Here is a 27927-nt window from a genome sequence, read left to right as displayed (position 1 = left end):
TTGGTGTTTCTGTTTTCATTTGACAGAAAGTTTAGAATGCTGCTCAGTGTAGGCATTGTCCCTGTTGTTTTCATTTCTATGGGAGGCACCCTTTCAGTGAATAATTTATTCTTCAGTTTTAGTAGTCACTTTTACTCCCTGTCTTGCCACTGTTTCAGACTGCAGTATTTTACCTGTTTCCAAAACCTAAAAGCTGCCTCAAGTTATGCTTTTATACTGGAACAGGTCCACCACATAGCAAGATCTCCCTTCTTATTGGCATCTGAAATATATGGTATTAATCCATAAAACCCTTTTTATTTATCCCCCCAGATTCACATACTACCTATTCACTAATTGCTTTTCCTGATCAATAATTTGACACAATTCTAACTGTTTTACATACATGTTAAATTTCACTGTATCAACACTGTACCAGCCTGGGCCCTCATTTCTCCATTTGTTCTTCAATGTAAACCCAATTTTTCCTCCTTTTTTTACATCATCTCAGTCTGATTCTGTCTTTCTCCTCTCCATGTGGCTTAGATAGTATGTTGCATGGTATAATTTTTTTAACCACCACACAATCAATCCCAGACCAAAATCTGATTTACCCTACTAATATATTTTACATCTCATCTGTTCCTTTACTCAAAAATAATTCATTCTGACTGTACCCATATTGTTACTTACAATGCCAAGTTTCTGACAACTTTTATGTTCCCTCATTTTGCTTTTGTAACTTCCAGCCTCTCCTTCCTGCATCCTACGGTTATCTACTCACTGATTATTGGCATTGTCATTTCGTACAAGTCATTGACCTCTTAGTCTTCAGCACCACCTGCACTCAGACATTCCAGTCATCTTCTTCTTCTGTTCAAGCTACTGATCTGCAAATCTTCAGTGCCACAAAATATCTCTAAAACATGAGCATCTGCATCTTCTGACTTTGTCACTACTCTTTCCCTTACACTGAGCCCTGTAGACCTCAGGCACATAAGTCAGCAGCATACCTGCTGAATCGTGCTTATCACTCCACCCTAAGATTTCACATGCCTCACCAAATGTAGAACCTAAGACTATACTGTCATGCTAAGATGCATTCCTTCTTAATGGGTCAACCTTCCCTCACCATTTCTCTGGTTAGCCCCAAATTCCCAGTCATTTCTTTCAGTTTTTTAATAGTGTGTGCTTGATGGTCAGACATGAGAATGAGGAAGCATTTAACTGCTTTGTACAATACTTTTGCATTGAAAGTGGAATCCATCTTATTTTAAAGTGTATCCTGACAACACAAGTCTGTCTTGTTTTTTTTTTCACTGTCTTGGCATTTCCTAGTGCAGCATGGAGAAATGGTACTTATGCCTAATAAGGGAAAGCTTGGATAAGGCATCTAAAGAGTCTCAGTAAGCAGAACAATATAGAGGTGTTTTGTTTTAATTGATCAGTGGCCATAGCCTGATTGGCAAGAAGAATCTACAAATAAGAAAAAGTAATCTGTTATTACAAGTTTAAAACTTAATTCCATGAAATTAAAAACTCGGCTCTAGGCAGCAAATAGAATAGGTAATACATTCCAGGGAAGGGCTGCAGAGAATTCATGTGGCAATGGTGGATTTTATCCTCAGAAACAGAAAATATCAAGATAACTTAATCAGAATCTAGTGACAATGACTGGCCTACAGTTCCCTCTGTAAGACCTCTTCCTTAGATCAATGTGCATCTGAATTTTATGAAACAAACAAGCCTCCCTCTCCAGGCAGAAGGTGGACAGTTTGAAGAGGGCCCTTCTACTTCCCTGTTATGTCCAGCTAGTAAATGTTATTGCACCAACCCATCCTGAATGTCCTGTTTATAATACTAGATTGAAGTCACAACCACAGGAAAAGCAAGACGCTGCCTCAGGATCTGAACAAATACTAATAAGAATACCAAATAAAGGGAAAAAACGGTATCAGAAGCTGAAGCAGAAGGAGGTCCCCATGAGAAAACAAGAGAGCAAGTTAAAATAATTTTGTAAAAGTGCTTCTAACAAAATAAATGCTTTAAAGAAATGTAAGCAGAATTTCCAATATTTATTGACAGGAAACAATATAGATGGAACCCACCTTCCAGGCAGAGTTCAGAGGACGAATCTCCTTCTAACTCATCCTGTGATGAGAATACCCCTGCTAACACTTCATCATCTGACACCCATTCACCCTTGGGAGAAATATCTAACCATACAGCAGAATGGGACATTGATACTGAGCCCACCATAAATGTGGTTCACCTGTCGACCATGGTAGACTTTCAGATATTGTAGATTCTCTTTCTCTGATATGCATCCATTCAGCCAAATATACAAAGATTTTAGAAGGACACACACAACTGCAAAACCCTACTATTGAAGATTTGTAAGCAGTTTTGCAAACTTTAAAAAGAAAAATCTGTGGTATCCCTCAAAGTCTCAGAAAATCCAGTATGCAACTTATACTGGGTCAAAAACAAACCAAGAAGAAAACTTTGCATTGTGGAGGGTGTGAAGTTCACTCCTTGACCTATGTTATGCAGCTAGTTCACTGAACTAGCTGCATAACATATGTCAAAGAATGAACTTCACACCCTCCACACTATGAGGTTTCTTCTTGGTCTGGTTCAGTTTTGAAAACTTCTATCCCACCAAATATTTTCAAAAAGATATGTGAAAAATCAACTGTTAGGAGTACTATTCCAAAATATACAGACAATAGGTTCTCAGCAACCAGGGAAAATTTATTGAAGGCAATAACTATGGCATGGCCTCCATCACCTAAATGGACATTAACTAAAACCATTGTACAAAAAAGAGAAAACATCTTTTAATGCATACTTTCAGCATATGACATATGCATTGTTTGTCTTTTTCAAGACATCCAGAGCCTACACAATGTGTTGCAGCCAATGGGCTCTGTTGGCAGCATTTGTAGAAAGACTAATACTCCATGTACAAGATTAGATAAAAAAAAAATTCCGTTTGATTTAGTCTAGTTTTGGTATACCTGAAATCATTAATCAGGCACAATATGTATCAGACAATATAGTTTGGGAGGAAAAGAACAAAAAAGAAATTAGTAGATGTTCATCTTCAAGAGATTGACACAAATTTAAAGGGAAGGGGGCAAAACAGGAAGAACAGGGGAGGTAGAGGCAGGTTTAGATTTTTCCAGCAAGTCTCAAGACAATTTCTGCAAGACTTATCATCCTGCTCAGACTTAAACTCAACTGTGTGGACCATATCTCAACCCATGTTTTCATTGTAGCAAAGCAAGCACAGGCATAATGAATGCCCTTTTCTACAGCCAGTGAATCTGTCTTTTCCACCTGAGAATCAGCCTAATGTTCAAACCCCACAACAGGTGTGAAGACTGCCTCCAACTTGGAGTGCTGCTTGGCAGCCACCAATGTGGCAGCAGAATTAATAGGACAGCCACAAACAGGGGACACAGCTATTTCCCTTGCTACCAGTAGACCAATAATGTCCTTTTGTTAATATTAAAGTGCGTAATTCTAATCTTCCTTTCCTCAGACACAGGAGCAACCTAATCTGTGATGACTTGTTTCCTATGTGAAAAGCCTATCACATTCTACAAATTCTGATAAAGGTGTAGCAGTCTCTAGGATTCCACTGTACTAGCCAGAGACAAAATCCTTCCTGTATACCCAAGCTAGACTAAATCAAAGAGAACTTTTTTTATCTGATCTTGTACATGGGGTAGTAGTCATTCTACAAATGTTGGAACTCAAGGTCAGTAGGATACAGTTCAATAAGAACAAGATACTTTATTAAGGTGGCAGACAACAAATACACATGGAAAAGGGGTTGAATTATCTTTGAAAACTGAAATGAACAGACTTGACAGAACTTAAATATAGTTTAAAACAAGATCAATAAAAAATTTGAAGAAAATTTATATAAAGATACTGAGCATAAAAACATTTTATGAGAAACATAAGATGTGGTAGGATAATGGAATGCAAACTGATACATTGTGGGCAAATTCTAAAACTTATTCTCAAACGCAACTGATTATAGATATATATTTACACAATCTTAAGCAAAGCAGTCTGGCTCCATAAAGGGGGTGATAAACTGCCCAAGTAATATCCAGGTACTGAAATAAAATTAGATTATATTGAAAAAAAACTACACAAACTGCACCCAAACAAAACACAGGGAGGGGACGGAATTAGTAATAATGACATAAGAACACCTCAGCATTAGCTTATAGTACCATTATATCTGTTATTCATCAAGTCATAGAAATATGGAGAGATTCCTCAAGAATGGAGACATGAGCTTGCTAAACCTATCTTTAATGGAAAGGGGAGAAGGGCAAATCCAGTCATTCAGACTGATATGTTTACTTTCATGTTGTGAAAAAATGATGGAGACAGTTAATTATTTTCAGAATTGGAAATGTTGGGACTTGAAACCATATATCAGCATGCATAAGTTGAAAATAGATCTATAACCACCCATAGCATAATGTTCTATAACAATATAATAAGAGCTATAAATGAAAAATTTTGCAGTGATGTAATTTATATAGCCTTAACTTTAAAATGTGATAGGGTCATATACAAAATAATGATCAATAAATTAGAACAATTAAGTATTAATGCAGTCTTGACAAAATGGATAGCTACTATATATGATTGCTTATGTCATAATTGATGATTTAATAAAAATGTTTCTTGTTTAAAAAAAGAGGGCAAGAAATGAATAATGTATGTAATGTTGCTTAGGTTACATGATATATAGCAATATACGCAATGCATAATGTTTGTTAATATTAACTTGTTAATACAGTTTGATTACTTTTGTATACATGTAAATTTGCCTGTGTCAGAAGTCATAATTCAATAAAGGTGTTTAAAAATAGAAAAAATGTTGGTTAGCTGTGTGGCTTACAAAAAGGACATGACAGACCAGTACATATCTAAAATAATGCTTTTTGCTGATGATATTTTATTAACACTATCAAACTCCAGACAGTCATTAGGAGAGCTAGAAGAAGTAATAGAGAAATTTTATAAGATTTCAGGTCTACACTTTAATAGATCAAAATCAAAATTTCTATTTTTAAATAAGAAAAAAGAACTACAAGTTACAGATAAATCCATCATAGGAACACAAGAACTTACGCTAAATTATTTAGGAATAGTGTTATGCAAAAATATAAACAAAACAATATTAATAAATTATAAAAACATTACTGAAACAATAAAAATATATATATAGAAAAGTGGAAAAAAATATATTAACTTTTGAAGACAGATTGCAATTAATAAAAATGGTCTTATTGCCAAAAATACTATATGTAGCATTAGCAATACAGTTAATTCCTGAAAGATGCATTCTTAAAGAAATAAACTCATGTTAAATAAAATTTTTATGGTATCCCAAAAAGAATAGAGTTACTCTAACTCATCACATTAGACCCTGGAAACAAGGAGGATTGAACTTCCTAGAAATATAAACATATATAAAAGCATCTGTGCTTATAACTACAATTTTAGGGATAAACCCAAATTATTTTGCCAACTGGAAAGAATTAACAATGGCTATATTGACAAATGAATTTAATCTGTTAAAAAAATTTTAATAGTAGACAAATCAAACAAACTCTGGTACATACTATGCATAAGTATACAATATAATATAACAAAACCTTCTAAAAACAACACTGATTAATCATTACATCAATTCCTTTAGGAAACTTATCAATGCAAACATAGATCAAAAATTTTGTTTTGACCTTTTAACCCCATTTACCATCACTAAGAACTTTCCTCACAAAATATATAGGGAAACAATAACCTCCTGGGAAAAATGGATTTTTATGCTGGTTTCAATGTGTTAATAAATTAAAAGTTTTAGATATACATATGATAAAAACTGCTTACAATATTCCAACACAGGACTAGTTAACCTTACAAAGCATTCTAATGTACACTCAAGATTTATGCAGATTAATTAATAATTCCTCATTTAAAGATATTCCAAATCTAATACGTTTTCTGTATGAATTTATATATAATAGTTTTGAAAAGAAAAAAATCCATTTCAAATCTATATAAAGAGTTAATAACATATAAAACAATTCCCAAACCATCATACTGGCAGTTCTTAAAAAAAGGTCAGTCATTGCAGTTAACAGAAGAAATTAAAACTAACATCTTACTATCAGTTAATTACACCTCTAACACACAGTATTGGAAAATATTTAACTGGAAATACTTACATAGAACATTTTTAACACCAGATAGAATTAAAAAGATAAGTACTACCACAAATGTTTTTTTTTCTGGAGGTGTGAAAAGTCAAATAAAGCAGACTGGATTCATATTTTTTATGTATGTAATAAAATTAAATCATTGGAATGGAATCAATCATTTTTTACAAGCTTTATTTAATGAATCCTTTACCTTAACTAAAGTATTGATAATTCTAAATGTAAATGAAGGTCCCAACCTGAATAAGACAAATTTGTATTTGATATGGACAGTACTTGCTATATCTAGGAAATGTGTAACCAGAAGGTGGAATTCAAATACACCCCCAACCTTGGATGAATTCTACACTTTACTGAAGACAATTGCATTGATGGAAATAAAAATCAATGAACTACGAATCTATCCCAGACCATTGGTAAATGATCCTTGGAAGAAAGTTATATCTTTGTTGGACACTCTGGAATAATCAATATTGTATCTCTGATAACTGATCTGTTAATTCTATATTTAAAAACAAGTAATCTCCGTGGTATCCCTGAAGTCTCAAAACAACCCACTAAAGTGTAGTGGGTCAAAAAACAAAACAGTGTAAGAATCTTCTCTGTGTGGAAGATTTTCAGTCCATATATTTCTAGTTAATCACTGTATATTAATCAGATCAGACAATACTAGTAGAAGTAGCGAATGTAAACTCATCTTAAGTCAAAACAAAACAAAACAAAAAGTAATAATAGAAAATATATAATTGTACAGCATTATTAAGTATTCAAAAAGTAATCCAAGCAAGGCAGGCAGTCTGTTTCCAGTCGAAAATCCTTTAAGTACACAGACAAGCGATCCAAGTAAAACAAAAAAAAGAGTAATAATTTCCTCACAAGCTTTCTACATATATATATATATATATATATATATATATATTTTTTTTTTTTATCAGGCATGGGAGTAGTTTATTGTGCTGTAAAACAAAGTGTTATTGGTACACATGTTAAATTCACATCCCTTCCCCTATCAGTGTGACATTAGAGCTGGTCCTGCCCTACTTAGTTGCTGTCATAATAATATATAACCCTTTTGTACTTTAAATAAAATTTATAATGATGTGGTACCTCTTATTTAACCAAATTATTAAGTGGATTATTAAGTCTGTGATTTTATCCAAGACAGTATACTACATGGCTGGAAATATATCAACTTTAGTTAATTTGGCAATCAAAAAATATATATATCCTCCCTCTTCTCTAACGCCCTTGGTAAACACTGGAATCAACTTCCTACTGAACTTACTTCTATTCCAACTCCTATTCTGTTCAAACAAAAACTCAGAACCTACCTTAAAAATCAATGGTTATGTCCCTGCTGTAACCCCGACTAGATCTCCCTATAACCACCTCTACTCCTCCCTCTCCCTCTCCTTCCTCCTTCTTTTCTTCTACTAGCTTTACGACCATCACTTGATAAGCGCTAACTCTCTAATATCCTTCTCCTCCTTTAGTTGCATTTTCTTTTACTGAAAGTATAGATTTTACTGATCTACTCACTCTTTTTCTGTATATTTCTCTTTTCTCTTTTACTCTCCTTATATAACCTTCCTATAAAATAATGTGAAATAAGTTTAAACTTTATTTTTATTGTGTGAGAATGAGGAATCCTATCATACTATGTTATGTTAATATTAAATCCTATGATGTCTTCCTGCATATTTGCATATCCCCCCTCCTTCTCCTTTTTACCTCGTTCATTTTTTGTATATTATGTAACTGTGTTTATATCTATGTGGAGCTTTTCTCCCCGGGCCTCTACTGAAAATGGAAATATATCCAGTTAGACTAGCCCGGTTAACAAATGTAAAATAAAATAAAAATAAAATATAAATATATACATATACATTTTGCATGTAAAAATCAATTTCTATTTCCATAACCTATTGTAAACAAAGATCGCTTTCATCCTTCTAGACTTCTTCAGGTATGTGTAGAAGAACCCTAAAAACCTATATAATTGTATAATTAGTTAGTATTGTTATTACACATCATTTTGAATAAAGTGGAAAAAAGAACCAGAAAAAAATAAAAATAAAAAAAAATTGTATGTATGATGATCGAAACAAAATATACAGAAATTTCAACTGATTTAAAATGGTATTTAAAACCAATTTGTAGAATAAAATAAAATAAAATACAATTAATCATGTAAACAATGTGGCAATTTTTTAAGTTCCAGTGCACTTTTGATTGAACAGCAGTAGTTTAGTCCAGGCTTCCTAAAAGAGTTCAGCTTTAATTGCCACATGAGTTCATGTTTTTCCAGAATATTCGGGATGTCTCCTTCAAGATCCCCCATGTCTATGCGATCCAGGATCTGGAACTTAAAACCTGTGTGTCTTTTATGAAGAGAAAGGTTCTTGTTCTATACAGCACCTTCACAGAGACCAGTTTCTTCAGGAAGACCAATATCAACAGCACAGACATCAACCACCACACCAATACCAAAGCCAGCACCAGTACTAGAACAAGAATGACGACCACCACCAGAGCCCCAGAGCTTGTCCCTCTTACCAGGTTCCAATTAAAAAATTGAAATTTAAGTGTATATTTTGTTTTCATCATCATACATACATTTTTTCTTATTCTTATTTTTTTCTGGTTCTTTTTTCCACTTTATTCAAAATGATGTGTAATAACAATATTAGGGTTCTTGTACACAGACCTGAAGAAGTCTAGAAGGACGAAAACGATCTTTCTTAACAATAGGTTATGAAAATAGAAATTGATTTTTATATGCAAAATGTATATGTATATATTTATATATATTTTTTGATTGCCAAATGAACTAAGGTTGATATATTTCCAGCCATGTAGTATATTGTCTTGGATAAAATCACAGACTTAATAATCTACTTAATAATCTGAGGTACAGCACAAGTAAAACCAGCTGCAAAACACGAACTCAAATAAGAGGTACCACATCATTATAAATGTTATTTAAAGTGCATAAGGGTTATATATTATTATCACAGCTACTAAGTAGGGCAGGACCAGCTCGAATGTCACACAGATAGGGGAAGGGATGTGAATTTAACATGTGTACCAATAACACTGTTTTACAGCACAATTAATCACTCCCATGCCTGATAAAATGTATATATATATTTAGAAATCGTGTGAGGAAATTATTACTCTATTTTTGTTTTACTTGCATCACTTGTCTGTGTACTTAATAAAGGATTTTCGACTGGAAACAGACTGCCTGCCTTGCTTGGATTACTTTCAAATACTTAGTAATGCTGTACAATTATATATTTTCTATTATTACTTCTTGTTTTGTTTTGTTTTGACTTAAGACGAGTTTATGTTCGCTACTTCTACTACTATTATCTGATCTGATTAATATACAGTGATTAACTAGAAATATATGGACTGAAAATCTTCCACACAGAGAAGTTTCTTACACTGTTTTAATTCTATATTTAATAACATACAGTGTATATAATTGAAAGTCAGGCTATTGTAAATATTGTATGTAGTTGTTTAAAATGATATTTAAAAATATTATGTAAATGTTATTTTAATTGAAATAAAAATATTTGAGAAAAAAAAGGACATGACAAGTATTATACAGCAATTGGACAGGTGAAATTCTTGATTACAGCCAGGGCTCAGTCCTAGGCCTATACTCATTTAGGCTGTATCTGAGATCTGCCTGTTTCATACAAGGTTTTCTACAGACTTTGTGCAGATGACTTGAAAATGGGTAAATTGATCACATGCATTACAGATAGGGCATGTTGAAAAATTACTTGACTAAACTGACCATTTGGAAACAGGAGAAAAAATATGATGATAAATATATCAAAAGCTAAACATATGAGCTTTGGGAGACATGGTTTGGAAGGTGAATATTTAATACAGCACATAATTATTGAATCAGTAAGTTCATTTATGAACCTAGGTATATGGGCAGCTCCAGCTCTGAGTTTTTTTCTAATATCAACCAATTGGTTAATGATATTTATATAATTATAGAATGCATAAAATGATTTATAAAGTCTAAGAAAACAGAAATAATGAAATCAAAGTTTGTAAGTTACATCAGACCCAAACTAGTGTATGGAAGAACAATATGGAAACCTTAGAAGAAAACATGCATGAGTAAATTGAAAAGAATGCAATGAAAATATACCAAGGGTATCCGTGGATGTGAAAATTTTAAATACTATAAAAAACTAAAAATATCTGAACTTTTACAGAGTTTCGTGTAGCTATTTAAGAGGAGATCTTATTCAGGTATACAGGTAATTTAGAGACAGCTACATCTGGGAAAGTTTGGGGAACCATCAGCCAACCTGTTTAGGAGATTAAATGTGCAAAAGCAACCTTTAAAAAAAGGAAAATTGCAGCACCAGGAAAACATCAGTCTGGGACAAGAATGTGATATAAAAGAACTTGAGCAAGACGGGATGTATAAATACTTGGGGAATTGATGAAGGATCAGCAATAAAACATGAACAAATGTGAATAAAGCTTAGTAAGGAGTACTTTAGAAGACTTAAATTAATCCTGAAAATAGCAATGACACCTAGGAACAAGATCCAAGCTATAAATCAATTTGCTCTTCCTGTCCTAACTTATAGGTTTGGAGTGGTTGACTGGCCCCAAAAAGTGTTGGATAGACTGGATATTAAAACAAGAATTATGCTTCATGCTCACCAAATGATTTATAAAAATCAGTGTATACCAAGATTATATATTCCCCGTTCTGAAGGAGGGACGGGCCTCCTTGAAATTGATTACATGTATAGATCTGCAATCGTGGGTGTCCACACATATCTACTGACCTCACAAGATCCAAATATGGTGAAAGTTTTGAAACATGAGGAGAATAAATCTAAGATGACATCTCTGCTTAATTTAGCAGAAGCATATCGACATCAAGCAGGAATGGAAATCAAACCAGAAGTGGATAAAAAACAGGTAGCAACTGAATGCGCTAAAAAACAAAAGAAATAACATAAGGTGAAGAACCAGATGAGAAGGCAAGAAATGTGGAAAAAATATAAATATAGTTGCAAGTATAGAAAACTTCTGGAAGAGCCTCATGTTGATCAAGAATGAACACAGGAATGGTTAAGGAGAGGTGAATTTACATCAAGAAATGAAAGGTTAATATTGGCAGCCCAAGATAGTGGGCTATGTACACGCTGGTTTACTAAGTCCATTGTACATGTGGGAGAAACAGACATATGTAGGTTTCATGGAACCGAATTAGAAACAGTCACACACCTTATTGCTGGTTGCGACTCTCTAATGGCAGAGGGACTGTATACTGAAAGGCATAATAATGTGGCGAGATTGTTACACTGGAGATTGTGCAAACATTATGTTATCAAAGTGGCTGGAAAACACTGGAAACATGAGCCACAGAGAATCATAGAAAATGATGAAGTTTACATCACATGGGATCACCCAATACCAACAGTCCAAAAAATAGATGCTAGAAAACCGGATATAGTGGTCCAAGAAAAGAAGACAAAAGTAGCATTGATCATTGAAATTGCCACACATAGTGACTACAGTGTCTTGTGTACAGAGAGACACAAAGTCATAAAATACCTCGATCTGCAGGCAGAAATGAGAGCCATGTGGAAGAAAGATACCCAGACAGTTCCAATGGTAGTAGGAGCAACTGGTCTTATAAAAAAGATACCCAGACAGTTCCAATGGTAGTAGGAGCAACTGGTCTTATAAAAATTAATTTACAATCATATTTAGATATGCTACCAATTTACGTAACACCGTATGAATTGCAGAAGGAGTCATTACTGGGCACTTTGCTGGTGCTGCGAAGAGCACTTTTGGCTAACATCAAAGAGTGAAACAATACTAATTTCATGAACTTTAATCGTACTTTGACTTAGGAATGGGGTCCATTCCCATCATTCTATAAGAAACCCAAAAGACTTGGAGAAATTAAAATCAGAGATTACTCCTATATAGGAAATGCAACATACTAATGGCAGAAGGACTGTATACTAAAATGCATAATAATGTGGCGAGACTGTTGCACTGGGTATTGTGCAAACATTATGGTACTGAAGTGGCCGAAAAACACTGGAAACATGAGCCAGAAAGCATCATAGAAAATGAAGAAGTCAACATCACACGGAATCATCCATTACCAACAGTTGAAAAGATAGATGCTAGAAAACTGGATATAGTGGTCCAAGAAAAGAAGACGAGTAGCATTGATTATTGAAATCGCCACACCTAGTGACTACAGTGTCTCGAGTAGAGAGAGACACAAAGTCATAAAATATCAGGATCTGCAGGCAGAAAAGAGAACAATGTGGAAGAAAGATACCCAGACAGTTCTAATAGTAATAGGAGAAATGGGTCTTATAAAAAGGCATTTACAGTCGTATTTAGATATGTTACCAATACATGTAACTCCATACGAACTGCAGAAGAAGTCATTATTGGGCACATTGTGGGTGCTGTGAAGAGCACTACTGGCTGACATCAAAGACTGAAACAATACTAATTTCATGAACTTTACTGATTCTTTGACTTTGGAATGGAGTCCATTCCCGTCATGGTATTAGAAACCCGAAAGACTTAGAGAAATTAAAAAAGAGAACCTGGCAATTATAATGGAAATGAGTGTTTTAGTATATTGATAGGATAGAAGGGCATTATGGTCCATGCCTGAAATATCTGTATGTATATATGCCTGTTTGCAAGTATGTTTGTATGTATGTATATATATATGTCTGTCGTGATAAAATGTAGGTTTTAAAGTCACTTGTCAGCATGGAAGAGCTGGGTGGAAGGGAGGTAGTATATGAATTTGTCAGCCAATGCCACAAAGTGAATGGCAAAGATATGTATTGCTGAATGAAACTGTTTTAGTGAGGAACTTAAGTATGTCAAAAGACAGAAAGTGTACATGAGAGATGGGAGAGGATAAGGTCTAACAGTAGTGTGTCTAACGTTGTCATTAAAGAAAGATCCAGCTCATTATAGGTTGTGAGTGTTTTTTATCATGTTTTACATCTAAGTTGAAATATATCAGGTTATCAACAGTTACACCAAGGAATTTTGCACATGCTAGTTCCTCAACTTGTGCTGTGACAAGGGTTATGCAGGAGGTATATTTATTAGAAGACACTGTCACCCATAGAGACATCTGGATTTAATTACTGCAAGACAAGCTAACAGAAAAACTCAAAGGAGAGGAAGAGCATTGATTTTATTTTTGAGGCATTCAGATGAGGGCCTCTACTGTTTCACCATGCCTGTACAGCTGTGGATGATGATTACTTTATTCCTAATGCTATCACAGATGTCAGTAATTTTCAGTCCTGTTGTATTTAGCTGTGGATGATGATTACTTTATTCCTAAAGCTATCACTGATGTCTGTAATTTTCAGTCCTGTGGTATTTGGATTCAGCGTCTGAGTTGTAAGAGATAGAGTGTTGTTTCATGTGAATCCTGGATTGTGGAGAAAGTCAGCAGAGAGACTGATCCAAAGTGGTGAGTAATAACAAACAACTGAACACCTGATTTTCAGAGTGTTAAAACTTTTTTTCTTTTTCCAGTGTAGCACATTATGTGGTTCTAGACAAACAGAAGCAGTAATGAACAGGGATTTGCTACACAGTGACTTAAAATTAGGAACTAAGAAGGTGTAATAATAAGTCCAGAATATAGGTTCATGTTATCAAACTGAACCTATTTCTATAGTTCTATAGGGCTGAGAACAGAGAACCCAGGAACCAAAGGTAAAATGGAGGTCCTTGGTAATATTCACAACACTTTGACCTTAATGGAAACGGATCTATATTATATCCTTGAACACTTAAAAAAGCGATTGATCGACCTAATTTAAGCGAAAGCTTACAATCTCGAACTGTCAGATCAGGGAAAAAAATCGCTGATCCAAAATACATACACACAACACAAGCACATCAAACAAACAGAAATCCAGACACATACACCTAAAATCTGATACCTAACCCTACACTAAACTATGCACACACCACTAACTACCCACCCGCTCCCTAACCCTAACTCACTTAAATCCACCCTAACCCTCATGTCCACTCAATTGCACACTCACCTAACCTGAGCCCTAACCCTAACTCATCTAAATCACCCTAACACTCACATCCACACAATCGCACACTTACCTGAATCTGACTGGTAACTTTCCACCATAACTCTGAAAATACCGAAGCAACAGATACGGACAACCAAATTCTTTCCCTAGGAAAAAAATTAGAGTTTCTGCTGCTTCCATATTTTGCAGTTTCGTGAAAATAAGTTCGATCAATCAGCGTTCGCTTTTTTAAGCATTTGAGGATATAATATAGACCCATGGAAACATGTTTACCTGCCATTTTGTCATAGTAGATGGCCCTACTCCCATCACTGTATGCTATCATCTTCCAATACTTTCCTTATCCACCAAAACAATCTCTTTCCTTTTATGTTTAAAAATCTGCTGACCTCTTTTTAGTAACTTTTATCCTCCAATTGCTGCCAAACAGCAGGCAGTAACATGATACTGTTGACTTCCAGGATGGCTGCACATTGAGTAACAGCTCTAGCTCTTCCAGTGTGGAAACAGTAAAGAAAGCCAGTGGACTTACTTGCCAGTTATTCTGAGTAAATTTCAATAACTGGCTAGTAAGTGCACTGCCTGGATGCCAGGAAAAAAGAAATACAGAGGACCTGAAGGAAAAAAACACCAAAAGTAGGTTCCTGGACAAAGTTTCAGTGCCCCGTACAAAATAACAAATAATAAAAACACATAAAACCAGGTACCAAACCAACACAGCTACAAACTATATGTTTATAAGCAAAGTAGTAAGCACTTTCACGACTTAACAAATCACTTCATCAGACTGCCTTATAATGCTTTAAGTTACTATATAAACAATTGAACAACCAATCGATTCAAAGTATATGCTTACAATCAATCTTGAAGCTCAAACTCACAAATATTCCATTAACCATACCTATTCAAAATCTCATAAATATTTACAAAACAGAAAATGAGCTACAAAAGGTGATGAAAAAACACTAATTGGGAAAAGTTCTGTAGCTGCTCAGCAAAAAGCAATGCAAGGTCCAAATATGACTTACAATAACCTAAAGGAAAGTATAAGAACTGCATACAGACCTGACTAAAATAAATGAAACACTGATGGAGTTTATCATCTCAAACAATAAAAGGGTGGAAAAAAATGGAAGAGGCTTTAAAAAGACATTCAGATAAGGTGATAAAACTGCAAAACATGGAAGTAAAATGAAGAAAAGGATGACTAATTATGAGACTGCACAACAAGAGATGTTTCAAAATATAATAGAATTAGAGGACAAAGCATGTAAGGAAAATCTGAGATTTTCTGCTGTACCAGAGAAGCTGGAAGGAATAGACTATTAATTTTATGAAAGCACAAATAAGCAACTGGACTGGTACTCCACAACAGGAATTGTTAACTGAAAGGGCACACCATGTGTATGCTCCAAACCTAGCTTTGAGAAAACAATCTATACATTTAATAGTAAAGATGCAATCTTACCAGCAGAAGGAGTTGATTCTGACAAAACTGTGGCAGAAGGAAGTGGAGATAGCAGAGTATTTGTGGAGAGTGACTACTTATTGTACACCAAACAGAAGAGGAGTAAATCTATTCCATTATTCAGGAAATGTCAAGAAGCAAGCATGAGATTCAAACTGCTTTACCCAGCTGTCTTCACAATATTTTTTCCTAAAAAAACAAAATAAATTTTTGATGAAGTACATACTAAGGAAGAAATACAAGTTTGTCCAACAAAAAGTGAGCTGTGAAACAGAAGGAAATTCTGCTTCTTGTTCTTCTGGTAATAAAGACAAAAGAGAGACTGTCCCTGGGATTCAAGAAGCCTGCGCCAGGTGCAGGCGTAACGTCGATGTTCTAACACAAAAGATGGCCACCGAGCGATTCAGGTACGAGCTGTTTCCACGTGCACTACCTGCATATGCTACGCCCACACAACTCCTGAGCCTTGTATGCTAATTATCCCATGTGCAGCAGTGTAGCATGCAAATTAAGCTATGTAGCGATTCAGGAAGTGGTGCAGGCATAGTGTAAGCATGCAGAAATGTAAACTGTAGAAAATGGTTTACATTTTTGCAAACATAAAATCAGAGCCATGACAGCCGACCAAACACATGTATTATATTAGTAAACAAGTCGGGTAGCAGCAAAACCAATGCAGACCAGTAAAAGCCAAAAAGATTTAATAAGATTAAGCGCTTTTCGTTTGTTCTGTCAGCAAACTTCTTCAGACGAAAGCGCTTAATCTTATTAAATCTTTTTGGCTTTTACTGGTCTGCATTGGTTTTGCTGCTACCCGACTTGTTTACATGTATTATATTGTTAATATATGCCAATGGCTAAATATATAGCCATTGGCATAAAAAAATATGCAAAATATAAAATTAACATTTTATATATATAGTCGCACTATCGCGACGTGGAAGCGCAGGGCAGCAGTGTGCAAAGAGGATCGCAAGGAATATATAAAAATATAGAATAAAACCACAATGAAACACATATCAAGATTTCCCCATAATAGTCAGTTGCAGGCATGCTACACCATACTCATGGCGCAAGGGTTGCTAAGGGGCAGTGACAGTGTTATGCACAGTAGCTAGGAATTAGTAGGCAATGCCATGCAAATGAGAGGAGTAATAGTGAATCACAGATTCCCTGCTGGTATAAGGTGTGGCCCTTGAGATAAAGATGACATCAAGAGAGGAGTGTGTCGCCATTGCTGTAAGCACATTGGAGCATTGCTAAACCGGTCTGCCCCTAGCTAGGCAAAGCTGCAGGATAGGGGTGTGTCAAACTGGCCATAGCTATGCTTAGCTAAGAGTACACAAGGTAACTGAGCATGCATGTGAACGATGATGAAAATGTGCGTAAACCTGGTAAATGGGTATGAGAGGCACACACTGCAGCTGAAACAGGAAGGATATAGGAAAGAAATAAGGAAATACTGCAGAAGTGAAATTGGAGTACAAATGACTAATTAACACCTAGGAGCCCACAATGGGCCACTGACAACAGCTAGCAAGGCTGCAAGCAGCTACATGCAGAACAGGGAAGGGGAGGGGCTGTACTGCAAAGAAAACAGTAAAGTGTCAAAGCAGAACAAAGCTGATATGCAGTATATCAGCTACAAGGCACATTTTCCCATGACTGGGTAGGGAAAGTACAAAACAAGAAAGATGGCAGGTGGATGCATGCCTGATAATGGGAGGGGATCCAGGTCTAAAAGTGAATTAAAGGGCAACAGATAAATCAAGGCAGGCAAGTAGATCTCCACAGTAAAGGCCCCACACTTGCAGTACTCATTGCAAAACCCATAATTATGACATGCTGCAGCTGGAATAGCTCATACACACCCACTTACATCAGCAGTATCCATAGCACAATACTTTAAAGTGTGAAAGCACCTCACACACATTTGTGTATTCCCATACACTCTGCACCAGTGGTGTATACAGATGGGGAACTTTTATTATGTACATGTTAGGAGCTGCCATAGCTTTGATCTACCAACATGTGTTGGAGACTGAAGGTGGTGTGGAGGATGATGCCAATGACCACCTCAGGGACCAGAGGAGGAGGAGGAGAGTGTTCAGACCCAGGGTAACCTACCAGGGGCTACATGATCTGGAGATAGCGCATTACAGGGTGGACAGGGACATCCTACAGCAACTTATGGAGCTGTGCCAGCCACGCCTCAGAGCCAGAAAAAACAGAGGGGAACTCATTCCAGTGGATATGAAGGTATGTGTAAGCCTGAGAATACTAGCTACAGGTACCTTTCGAAGACCAACTGAGGATATCATGGAGATCTCACAGGCATCAGCATCCAGGGTACTACACCAGTTCCTGGATGCCATGTTACCGCATGCCAATGAGCACATATACTTCCCCTGAACGCAGGAGGAGTTGGCCAGCAATATGTATCTCTTCCACCATGTGGCGGAATACCCGTAGGTACTGGGTGCAATAGCCTGCATACACATACACATCAAGTCACCACCCAGTGAGCAGAATAGGCGCTACATAAACTGCAAGGGATACCCCTCCATCAACTGCCAGGTCGTGTGCAATGCCCAGAGCATTATCATGGATGTGTGTGCTGGCAGCCCTGGAAGCTATCATGACTCCCACATCTGGCATGCCTCACAGCTGTATCGGTTATTTGCCAGGGGGACTTCCCAAATGGCCACCTGGTGGGGGATGCTGGCTATGCACTGGAACCATCAGAAATGCACACACACCCATGCAGGAACGCCATAATGAGGCACATGCACAAACCAGAATCATTATAGCGCATGTGTTTGGGATGCTGAAATCACAGTTCCATTGCTTGGACATATCTGGTGAAGCCTTGCAGTACTCTCCAGGCACATGTGCCCACATCTTCATAGTGTGTGCCATGCTGCACAACATGGTCCTGCAGAAACAGCTACAGCAGGGACAGAATGGTGAAGGCCCTAACAGCCCACCATCATTGCCAAGGGCCCCACAAGCACAGATGTACTCAGACCATGAACACCCTGAGCCAGCCCCAGTAGGCAGATGGAGGCATGCCCAGTATTCTCATGCCTTGGCAAAGAGGGAACGTATAGCACACACACTGACAGTGTAGGCAGCTAAGGACTGACACCTTTCTCCACCTGCACACACGGTAAAAATGTATGTCACACACACAAGACTAGCTGTAAATTGTCATGTACAGGCAGTCTACTGTGTGCACCCAACATAGGCAGCCCTCGACTATTGCACACACAACTGCCATTGGCACAAGGTAAGTCAACACCTATACAGTAAATTAAGCTATCAGCATATACAGATACTGTATGTATAGATTCATAGGTAGGTACTTGGCCAACTGCCAGAGGCCGTTCATAAGCCCAGCCAAAATGTGTCAGCTTTTGCCACCCCATTGATTCATTAACTGTGCCTCTGTGGAGCAGAGCCAGTGGTGGGATCCCTGGGGTGCATCTACTGTTCCCCATCCACTCTTCAAGGTTTCTCTTACAGTGTGTTAGTGAGGGGCTCTGTATAATGTAGTTAGGGATGTTGTTCCAAAGTATAGGGAGTGTCTGTGATAGGAAGCTGTCCCTCCAACATCTTCCAGTTATTGTTGTGGCAAGGTTCAGCTCACTACAGTGTGTGGCTCACTGTGACATGGATTCCCACAGGTGGAGCATATCTATCAAGCCTGAGTTTGACATGGCTGTGTTGGCCAGTGGAGATCATCTCTGGGTAAATGAGATGCCACTGAGTAAATCAGGCATTTATTCAGTCTGGCTGCATAGGCCATATGTTGGAGGCCAGTATTCCCCTTGGCAGGGTACATTCATGGACCCCCCAGTTGTTGGAAGTGTCTTCTGAGGTACATCCCACATGGGTTATTATACCCTATGATGGGACTGATGAGCGATGATTAAAGGGGCACTATAACCCAGTATGTCTAGATGGGAATCCTTTAGTAATCAGATGGCCTACATAGAAGGATGTCCTAACTACTGTGGCGATAGGATTGTCAAAGGGGAGATCACTATCTTCCTTAGTCCCCAGATACCTGATTACCTCACCTTTATTAAAGTGGCTGCCACTTATGTGTTAATGAAACAGGTTGCATATCATCTTTAACTCCAGTGTAACATCTGCAGTAAAAGTGTAAGATGTAGGAGACAGCTGCCCATGTGTAATAGCCGCATCATAGGTGATGGCTCACACTATCTGATTATATCCTGATCATGTTGATAGTGACATCAGAGACTATTGATACATGACTCTGCTTGGAGAGTAGGTGTCTGTGCCCAACAGAGCTCATGGTCCTGGTGGATATTTGAGTGTATACCCAGAGAAGGAGACAGACCTGTAGAAACTTGCATCATCTGTAATCAACTAACAGGATGTGATATGCTCCTCAGAGGAGGATTGCTGCTAAAGGTAGCTACAATGTTTCCGTAATAGCCAGTGTTGTCACGTCCATAGCATAAATATTTACATGTGAGCATCACTGTCTAAAACATCTTCATAGGCAATACGTAAACTAAATATAGTACTTGGTACTTGTAGTACTGACTGCTCATACAGTCATGTCCACAAGTCAGCTACTGGTGTTTACTAATGTCAGCTTTGTGTGTGTGGCCATCCTGGGGGAATTTAATCTCTATGCCATGTACACTGCCAAATCCACCTAACACCACGCCCCACACATTGTCTGGGATGCAGCTACAGGGGTAAGCTGGAAGGCAGCCCAGTCTACGGCCATGACTGGACTGGACAGTCATGAGGTGTAGGTTAACACATGCAGCTCATCAATACAACCAACACATACCCTTACCAGAACACAGTAAGGACACCCACACCCACTACCAGAAATCACACACATTCACAGACGCGTCTAAGTATCTGGCCAAACAAGTGACCCCCCCCCCCCAAGCAGGAAGAGACAGACACCGAAATGCACAAATTGTATAACATAGTTTGCATAATTGTGCCACACCTCTGAACACATGACTGGAAACATGCCCAACCGTACTCATTTGTGAATGCAAACTCTAGCACTATGTTACACACCAACCTATACGAGGGCATACATACTGTCAGCTGCCTATCTGCCATTATTAGCCACATACTCATACACTCACCACCTTTTGAACTATACATATGGCTCTGGCATATTCCATGTTGTTGTGCAGGACCTGTGATGCAGTAGCCTGGACTACATGGAAACACATGTAGGAATTGTCAGGTCTTGTAGCCCATGCAGGTATGTCCCAAGGTCTGGGTAGCATTCTGCCATTGGCCAGAATGATACTGCAGTACAGGGACAAAAGGATTGTATTCCACAATTGTCTAGTGTAGTGGTGCATGTCAAAGGGTATCCAGTATCTGTCGTCCTGGGATAACGTGGTTGACAGACCATGATGCTTTGCCAGACAGGGCCTGCACCTGTCACCCCTGGGAATCTGGATACTGCCTAGGGCTCATGCTTCCCCTACAGTGCCTTCATCATGCACAGTTCAAGTGAGGGTCCACTGCTGTTACAGGGGCAGCCATGCAATAAACTGCGGGTCTCGCTACACAATGATACATGTCAGAAACACTATACGGACACACATATGTCAATCCCTAACATGGAGAACATATCTGTGCAGTGGCTGAGACATGTTTCAATGCTCCAGAGAGCACACCTGCATGACCATGTTATAACCCATACCTCACCTTTTGCCCATTATCCTTTATTGGAACACGCAGGCCATAGGTGTGTCCATATTCCTGAAGGATATGTATACTCCCACACTAATTCCACTTGCATAACATCAGATGCATTATGCTGAGCAAAAAATTCCATGCTATCTGCCATAACACATGTACACATAATGTATGGTGGTCCTGTTAATGGACACTGGTTAGACCTGCAAAGCATCACACTGTTTACCTATGTGAAACAATTGAAGACTATATGAAACACCTACAATAAACCTTCCAAACTGTCATTGCCAGATGTGTGGACAACAATGAATACAATGGTGGATGTGTGTTCCACTGTAGGGACAGGTACTACATATCAGCATTACACATGTTGTGAATATGAACAGTACTGTACAGACAGCATATGTGTGCACACACACACACAATGTGTTGGAGCTGGAGTATGACCGGCCCAGAGGATACACCCTTGTGGAGTATACCCTTGCTATAAATGTCACACAATGTCATGTGCTATCTGACATGCCCATGACATGTAGTGGGCTGACTGCAAAACTGCTCAACTATCCTGAAACATGTCTCGCATCCCATACATTCCACCCTTTGTCTGCATAACCCTGTCCTCAGTGGAGCATATGACATCTATGGGTGTATGTCATATGGGATACACTGACATGTGAAATAAGATGGCCATCACGACCACTGGACTGAACATGTGCAGGGCTGACTGCAAAACTGCTCAACTATCCTGAAACATGTCTCATATCCCATACATTCCACCCTTTGTCTGCATAACCCTGTCCTCAGTGGAGCATATGACATCTATGGGTGTATGTCATATGGGATACACTGACATGTGAAATAAGATGGCCATCACGACCACTGGACTGAACATGTGCAAACATGGCCAGGGAGGATGGCCAGAGACATGAAGCAACACACACAGTAGAAGTGATGTACATGTGTGTACACCCTGTTGTACATTGGCTTGACACAATACAACTATGGCCTTTGTGTAATGCGATATTGCAGATGTGAAACACTAAACATCATACAAGCCTGTGCACAGCTTGTGTAGGCATTACATGAAACCACCACATAACATGTCTTGAACATCTTGATTGTGTCACAACATGGAAGCATTCACCTATACAGTATCCACATACATACATGTGTTGCACAACATACACATATATCCACATCAAGCCACAGATACAGTACATTCACCTTGCTGGTGTCAGACATCACTGTCATGTCTGCTCCTCATGTGTGTGAGGTACACAGATGGCATGTGGGACATAGAGTACTGCTAAGTTAGCCATGTGTGGGCATAGTTGCCAGGCATCAGTAATATGGTTGCAGATGTGCAGGGGTGTCATCCGTATACCCTTCTGTGACCTGTGTCACACATTCCACATTAGGGTTTATTGTGTATACACCTCAGTGACGTGGGTCACATTCCACATTAGATATGTATTGTATGTGAACATAGTCATGGCTATGAACTGTGTCAGTAGCTCACACTGTATAGCAATTGTGAAGCCACGCGATGCCCTGCAATGGCTGTGCACATTAGCTCAATGTGCAGTATGTTCTTGCATATTTGTAGGGTGGACAGACAACACTGCATCAGCTGAAGGTCCATGTTAGTATAACATTTCCCTGCATTGGGACACCATTACCGTACTGTAGATTGGAAAGGACACAATTGTGTTACACATTTATGCATGTCATTCAACACGTCAGCAGAAGACATGTCATACTACATGTGATTGGCAAGGTCATACGCCACACAGCAGGCTGGTGTTCTGTAAACCTGTGCTGGTTTGTGGCACCATTGCAAAGTAGGGACAGCCATGTCAAACATGTGTGTACAGCCACATGTACAATGTCTAGACTCAGCTCAGGGGTAGGCAGAATAATGTTGAACAGACATGCACTGCTTTGGGGGAGATATGCAAGCTAGGGCTCAGGCAAACATACTATGCAGTCGACATACCCTACTGCTCATGTCCTCACACATAGGGGTGGTGGTCAACACAAAGCATCAGTGGCAGATGTACAAAGGTCAGCGATGGTCTGTTAACATGTGGTGTATGTTGCACACACCATGGCAGTGCTGTGCAATGGTGCAGAGTGCATGCATTGTGTTGCAGGTATGGGGCATAGGCTACTAACACAAATGGTGCAATACAGGTATGTATGCTAACCACCACTATTAATTGTGTAAGGTGCATGCCGTCTGTTATAACACATGCACGCCATTGTGTGCAACTCAGAGATGTATGATTACTACCACTATAATTGTCTAAAATGAAACTAGAATTGTCTAAGCTGAATACCATCTGCCATATCACCTGCATGTAGCGTGTGTCTGTGTGTTTCTGTGTTTGTGTGTGTGTGTCTGTGTGTGTGTGTCTGTGTGTGTGTGTCTGTGTGTGTGCCTCTGTGTGTGTGTCTCTGTCTGTCTGTATGCCTCCATCTGTCTGCCTGTGTGTGTCTCTGTGTGTCTGTCTGTCTGTGTGTCTGTTATAACTTGTAATGTACAGTACTTGTCTTCTCCTCACAGGTGTTGATGTAGGTGTGTTGCCCTCCTGTGATCCACCTAATGTTATTGTCCTCATAGAGTCTAGAAGTGATGATTATAGTATGATTGAGGCACAGGCAGGGTTGTAAGGGGTTGAATCTGTGCCATTGGTTGCCATTCCATCTGTCTCCCCGTCATCCTCGCACACAGTTATCCTGTCTGCACATACCCCATCACCGTTGGCCATAGAGGAAGGACAGTTGGCGGGTGGTAGCATGGAACAGGGAAGTGTGGTGACTATGGAAGGTGTGCCTGCACACCATGATCCCAGTCAACAGACTGGTGATGTCCCACACATGCATGTGCCCACTGCTGCTCATAGGAGGACCATTGGCCAACCTGCCTTTGTGAGACAAAGCACATCAGCTGGAGTCACCAGACGCATGCTTTGGGCTATAATGGCGGCACAGGCACATGCTGAATGGCCCAACAGAGAAGGTCTGAGACTTCAGAGGGCTGCTGTCTGTTCATTAACTGACAACATCCATGCACTTGCAAATGCTCACCATCATCTTGCAGATGTTTTGGATAGACGATTGAGTGACATGGTGGGAGTCCTTGACTGTGGCATGTCAATCCTCGAGCATGGAATGACTGTGCTGGAACATCTGGTGGGAGTGAGGCGTCGGGAACGTGGACGTAGGTCAGCTACATCACCTGTTGAAGGTCTACGTGAACATGCTACTGCACATGCCCAATCCCATAGTGGTGGTAGCAGCAGCAGTGCAGCTGGTGCTGTGCAGTCCACACCAGGACACAGCAGGCCACGTGCACATGGTCATGGATGGTCCCAACAGGGACAAGATTCCAGTGGACATGTGTCATCAGACAGTACCCAATCTGGACCTCTGCCTGGTAGTGCCTGTGCAACCCCTGGCAGGCGCAGGTCACATGGCCATGGCTGGACACCGTGAACTGTGAAACCTGCCTTGTACAGTTTCCAGCTGTCAATAATACCCCTGTGTAGGCCAGCCACATGACTGACCTGTGTGCATGCATACACACATACTGGAAACAAATGTAGGGCACCTCAACACACGCATGCATAACATCCACACACACCCAATGATATCACAGGCCCTAACACACACACATGATGTCATCCAATAGCACAGCCTAGGCCTCTGGTAAACATTATCACCCTGTGCATATGATGACACCTGTGTCACATTCCTGTCATCCACACCATTGGTGCAGGGACATGTTCATATGGTCTGATGCACAGGGTGAACATACTAGGCAGACAATTGCAGATTAATATTGTTGAGTAGTGTTGAGAGGTAGCAGACATACCATGTATTACAGTTTTAGAATGCATTTTGTACATTTGACAGTATGAATCATATGTAACAACACTAACAGCATGTTGATCTTGACGTTCTGCCTTCCTCTTTCAGGTATAGTTGCATGTGCCGGGGGATGTTGGTGTTTGCGGTTAGTGTCCCATATGTACATGTTGACTACCCACGGGTCAGTATGACAATACCTGCATACACTTTGTAGCTTCCACATCACAGTTATATTCTCCCATGTTTCAATTATGTTTACTGTTCTAATGATCTAAGAGCATGATAGTTGTGTTGTAAGCTACTTTGTTCAGATCAGTCACATCCATAGTGGGTGACATCACAGGCATAGTTACCTGGAGCACGGAGGAGGTAAAAGAGTGGTATGCTGGATGACAAGGGTAAAGGCCAGTGGAAATAGTGGCTTTTCGTTGGGAAGCAGTAATACCCACTGCCATGACAGCATGCAAACACAGACACACCCACACACTCAGGGATTCACAGACACAGCAACACACACTCTGATACACACACACACACAGTTGCCAGTGTTCGGATGAGAACCCCTGCCTATGTGCATATCATCATTATAGTACATTCATTCAAGCATGTGCGAGGTTTGTGGCTTGTAAACATCTCACCCCAGCATATACTGGCTATTGTGCTACTAAGGCTAATGTCATGACAGCGCACAGCATGCATGGCTTGCAATTGTTGACATGGGGTATATGTAGGAGATGTGGCCATACATGGCTGTACATGTCAAGAACATATCACCTGTGACTAATCAGGAACATACAGAGCAGAGCTGGATTTCCCTGAGACTGTCAACACAGGCCTTGTGTAGGTCCTATGGTCCTGTTATTTGGGTATGTTTGTAGGCATCGCATTAGGTGGACATGTCTAAAGACATACATGCCACATGAGGTGTTGTATGATATGATAGGTGTCATGGGTGACCAGTAGAGAGGGTATATTACCTCTGTCAACATAGATATCAAACCTTATGTATTGTTAGCATGCTATCTGCCATGTCCATGTGTGTAATGACTGTAGCAACCTGTATGTAGAAAGAATAATGAAAGTTATGGTAATGTCATTTATGTTGTATGAGTGTGGGATGTACATATCCAGGGCAGGTACAGTTAGGTCATATCCAACAATGAGGGTGTTGTTTACTGGTGTACAGCAACAGTCGACCGTGTTAATGCTGACAACATCCGAGGGACCCTGGTATGTGTACAACTGAGCTGATTACAAACAGTGGTATTATTGCATTGCATAACACATTATGCAGCTGTGTCTGTACATGGGTACTTTGCACAGTTGATGTAGGCCTAGTTACAGTCCACCAATCGAGGGTTACCTGGTGGTCTACCATACTATGTCATACCACATATGGATGTGTGTTGGTAGTCTGGGAACAAGGTGGTGGATGTATATGAGGATACAACCTAGAATGCAGCATTTGCCACTGTCACCTGTACCTGACCCATCTGTGATGTGTACACCACCTGGAATGATCCATACCACTGTTATGGCCCACATGTCTGGATCTGTGCACTACAGAGCCTTCAGCCAGGTGTTTCTTACTGCACAGATGTCAGTATTCCCCATTGTAGGTTCTACATTGAGCAAATGGATTACACAAGCCACACATGTAGCACTGGTTAGCATAAGCACCCAGTGCAATTGTCATGTAGGTGTCAGGATGTTACTTTTGGGAGTAGGACATTTGCCTTTGAATTCGGCTATATGGGTAAATGCGACCTAGGTATTATCCACACACATGTGAAACATGGATGCATGTGCTCTGTGCTGAAGGCTTGTCATTCGGTCATGACAGCCCGGAATAACAGACACTGGACAACCTCATAATAACAGCAGGACATTGGCTCATTGTTTTGGTCTAGCAGTTGCCACTCATACCATGACATCACTGTGCATGGCATTAATGTGCTTGGTAGCAAATGCCTCATATAAGGTGACGGATAGCAGCAAAACTTGTGTTTATGACCAATGTGAGATATACTTAGGGTAGCAGTCCTGCTAATAATGACAACTACTAACACAGCCAGGAGAGGTCATCTTGACACCTGCACCTCAGTACCATTACACAAGGTGGTTCACACATTATGCTTGCACATGCCACTGTCCCACTTATAATGCCACTGTCCACAACCTGCTATCAATTCAGGGCAGCAAGGTGTGTGCCACATGCTGCAGGAAGCATCCGCCTGTGCGACCCAGGTAACCTATTGTCTGTCACATTCACACATGCACGAATGTGCATACGTAACATATATACTTCATGTACATGTATGCATGTGTATCACACAGCACAGACACAGATATATAATTTACGGGCCACATACAGGTATCAAGTAGTAAACCAGTATGGCATGCATATATATTGATAGGTAAGATGTACCTAGCTGTAAACCTGTGTGTTTACAATAGGAGTCCATTACAATGTGTTCTGTACATGTAAGTGTCTGAGTATGCACAATGTGGCCTTCGG

At 39.2% G+C, this 27927-nt stretch overlaps 1 protein-coding gene across 1 annotated transcript in view; it reads right to left on the bottom strand.

Moving 5' to 3' along the window:
• LOC122804411 (putative N-acetylated-alpha-linked acidic dipeptidase) overlaps positions 1–27927 on the bottom strand; it is a 2922358-nt gene that overhangs the window by 1894847 nt on the left and 999584 nt on the right. The window lies entirely within an intron of this gene.

The sequence above is a fragment of the Protopterus annectens genome, chromosome 6.part0 (genome assembly GCF_019279795.1).
Source record: "Protopterus annectens isolate FY-2018-M chromosome 6.part0, PAN1.0, whole genome shotgun sequence".
NCBI lineage: Eukaryota > Metazoa > Chordata > Ceratodontiformes > Protopteridae > Protopterus > Protopterus annectens.
This window is presented reverse-complemented; position numbering and strand designations above follow the sequence as displayed.